We start from the raw sequence: 4343 nt of genomic DNA, 5'->3' as shown, positions 1-4343 counted from the left end.
ATTTCAGTGAAAGCATCAAAGGAAAATAGCAGCGTACTTGGATCAAGTGTGGCAAAGAGGAGGTGGTCTTGAGACAGCTACTCAATGTCTGTGGCTGGTCATTAGAGTTGTTTAGGCAAAAAAAGAAAAAAAATAGATTTATGAAGGGGCTTATACCGCTGACTACCCTATGGAGATATGGCAAGGAGTATTTTCGCATTGTTAACCCTCCGATGTTCATATGGGTCTGGCCGGACCCATTCGATCTTTAAATGTATGTAGACCTTTTATTTTTAATATCTGCGGCTTCTTAGTCCATGACTTCCTAAAATGTAGTGTGCTAAACACAATGAAGTAGCAAAATTAAGATTTTTGCTATATTTGTTGTAAAAATAATAATTTTAAACTAATTTCGTTAATTAAGCTCACATGGGTCTGTGCAGACCCATATAAGCTTCTCATGTAAATTGTTCAACCGTTAGGTGTAAACAACTAAACTGTTAGCGGAGGCAGCGGCAGAGATAATTTATTAGTTGACATTTGAAAATTAAAGTGAACACGTGTTTTTTAATTAGTGGGAAGTGTTTTTTTAAATAAAATGGAACAAGTAAATATGGATGAAGTTGATGTGATGACGCGTTTGCTTCGTAAGCTAAGTGCAGCAAATGTGAGTCCGGAAGAACGTCAGCGACTTCAGGCACAAATTGAAGAAATTATGGGACAGGAGTCCGATCCATTTGAAACAAGTGGCGACGTAGAAGATGATGAATATTTTCCAGATGAAGATGACTTCGGTGAAGCATCAGATATAGAACAGGAAATCGAGTTAGAGGCTGTTCTGGATGAAAACCATGATGATATTGAGGATTTGTACAGAGAAGCTATCGCCCTTCACGCTTCAACCACAATGGAATCACGCAGCACATCTATTACAGGTCGAAAGATGGTAAGATGTGGAATTCAAATCCTCCACCACCTGGAAGGCCTCGTTGTCACAATGTTACAACTTTTACTCGTAAAGGGCCACTACGAGGAGAGTCACCGAGTCATAAAGCTCTTTTCAAGCTATTGCTGTCTCCTGAAATCGTAAGTATCACTGTGCGGGAAACTAACAGAAAAGTCGTTGAAGCGTTTCGTCTATGGAATGAAAAGCATCCCAGTAATAAACAGCGCTCTTGGGTTATGACTAACGAAGACGAAATGTATGTTTTTTTTTGGGATGCTACTTATTGCTGGTGTATTCCACTCGAATTCTCAGCCAGCGAAAGAATTATGGGCCAGTTACAATATGCCAATTTATAAGGCCACTATGTCATTGAATCGGTTCAAGAGCTTAACTACTTTCATCCGTTTCGATAACAGTGGTAGTCGTGCTGAGAGGTTGAAGCAAAGCAAATCTGCTGCCCTGGACGATGTATGGCTCATGCTGATGGCCAATTTAGAGAAAGCATACACTCCGGATTGTCATGTAACCGTCGATGAACAGTTATTTCCATATCGTGGGCGCACTCGATTCACCCAATATATTCCGAGTAAGCCGGCAAAATATGGCATGAAAGTGTGGTGGATTTGTGACTCTGTTTCAAACTACCCTTTGAAAGGTATAATTTATACCGGAAAACCACCAGGTGGCCAGCGAGAAACGAATCAAGGTGAACGGGTCGTCATGAAATTGATGGAAAATTATATGGACAGCGGTAGGACTGTTTATGCTGACAATTTTTTTTCAACATACAACTTGGCAGAAATGTTGATGGATCGTAGAGTGGCTTTCGTCGGTACCGTAAGAAAAAATAAGACCTTCATTCCGCATGAATTGCTTAACCCGAAGCGTGATGTTTAAAGCACTTTATTTTATTATCACAATAATAATATCGCTCTGTGCTCGTATATGGCAAAGCCGAAAAAGCCAGTAATTATGTTATCCACTACTCATTACCGTCAAAGCACCTATCCATTGAAAGGATTCAAGCCAGATCAAATTTTGGACTACAATAAATTTAAAGCGGGGTAGATACAATGGATCAAATGTTGACTGGCTATTCGTGCAAACGCTCGACAAATCGTTGGCCACTGGCAATGTTTTATAATATGCTTGATATTGCATCTATGACGAGCTGAACCCGGCAAAGCAGAGTGATAAGAGGCGCTCATTTATCATTCAATTGGCACGGCAGCTAGTTATCCCACATATGACGAAACGGGCGACTAACCCATTAGTATGGAGGTTTGCTCATATAAGACAAACAATGAATCTTTTCAATATCAAGGTGAGTATGAATTATATACACACCTACATATATCTCCGCGTATAAAGATATGTGTATGCATGTATTCATATTTACTAATTTAAAATAAATTATTTCGCTACTTTTAGGTACCGGAATCTTGTCCATCGACATCAGATGCAGCACAGCAACAATAATATGCTCAAGTTTCTTCAACACGGTCATCGTGCTACCATTGTGCTGCTTCTTCTTCGAAAAAGCGACGTAAAACTCGTTATAACTGCAGCAAATGTAATCGTCCCATATGTCTTAATGAACATTACATGCAACTATATAGTTGTAAACCCAATTGCTCTTCGTAATTAATACTAATCCGTTCAAATAAATAAATAAAATTATTTTTAAAACCGTATTTCTTACATTATTTGTATGGGTCTGGGCAGACCCTTATGATGCACTTACCGCATCATAAGGCACCGAACATCGGAGGGTTAACGCAAAAAGTGGCACATGAAACATATTTTGCAAACTCTGACGGAATATGTGCGTTTGTATGTGTGTGTGTGTGTAGGAGTGCGATAATGACGATAACAATGAGCGATTCATGTGGCTGCAGCTCGGTGTGTATTTGAGCTGGTGTAACTTTTGTTCTTATTTGTGTTGTTCCAGATCTTGGCTGTCATTGAATGACTTTAAGTTGGACGGTAAATTAGCCACTTTCAATCCACAGAGAGAGAGAGAGAGAGAGAGAGAGAGAGAGAGAGAAGTAGAGAGAGAGGCCGGCATTGTGCAACTATAAATCGATGCCTTGCCGTGTAGTTGTGGCTGTTGTCGTACTATTGTGGTTTCTGCCATTGGCCGTGCCACAAATTCGTGTAGTTACGCTATTTTGTTACCAACGTTCTTTGTTTCATTTGATTTTCTTCGTAGCTTATTTTTCCTACCATGCCTTCCAAGTCACTTGCAATGCGAAAATCAGTTTGTTAACACAATTTTTCCTTTACCCATTTCAGAGGAGGATGCCGCAGAAACAGCTACAGCAAAAGCAATAAAATCTGCAACATTTGCTACTCCAACTTTGTTCATGCACACACACACACACATACAAACGTAACAGGCAAGAATGGAAACTGTCATTGCTGTTCTCGCATTACTTGAAACTTTTCGAATTTTCGCAATTCATACATTCCTTCTCCGCTTGCGTTACAATCCCTCTCAATACGCATCCTGCTTGTGGGCGTCGACGCCTTGCTTGACATAATTTGCCATTCAACAATTTCGCCACTTTACGAGTTAGCGAGTTTGTCATTTCGTTTCAGCTTATTTGTTGTTATTCTTATTGCAGTAGTTATTTCTACTGTTGTTGTTGTTGTTGGTCGTGTGCTGCATATATTTACATCCATAAAATGCAAAAGTCATATTTTGTAATTTCATTTTTGGGATATAATTGGTCTGAATGTGCACTTATGAGCATCTGCAACGGCAATGCGTCGCAGGTGTGCGCCCGTTAAGCCCGTTAGAGCTTTTAGCGCTGGTGTTTTAAATAGTTTTTTGTTTTGCTTTTGTTTGGGGAAAATATTTAACGCTAGTTTTTCCACTCTTTTATTTGAGTTGCAAAACTGAAACTTTACCAATTTGAGTAAAATGTTGCGTGATAGTCGAATCGTTGGGAGTGATACACGTGCATACGAGCTGTGTTCAAAAAGTATCGCGAATTTTGAATGTTCGCTAGTTACGTATATTCGAATTTTAATTTTTTTGTGGCGATATGTTGGTACTCATGTCTCTCACTCATGCCGACGAGTTCGGCCATTTTGAATGTTCAGTTAATTGTTGACAGCTGCTTTGCTTGCTCGTCTTCGATTTTTACTTATTCAAAAAGATGGATCAAAGAACCTGTATCAAATTTTGTGTGAAAAACGAAATTAAATGCGCGGATGCATTCCGAATGTTGGTGGTACAAAATGTTCTCAGAAAGTCGAGAAGATGTGAACGACGAAAAGCATGCCGGACGCCCGAGCACTTCAACAACAGACGAAAAAATTGATGAAGTGAAGAAAATGGTATTGGCCAATCGTCGAATCACCTATAGAGAAGTTGGTGAGGACCTAGACATATCGATTGACTCACGCCATT

Source organism: Anastrepha ludens, chromosome 5, assembly GCF_028408465.1.
Source record: "Anastrepha ludens isolate Willacy chromosome 5, idAnaLude1.1, whole genome shotgun sequence".
NCBI lineage: Eukaryota > Metazoa > Arthropoda > Insecta > Diptera > Tephritidae > Anastrepha > Anastrepha ludens.
Note: the sequence above shows the minus strand (reverse complement) of the source record.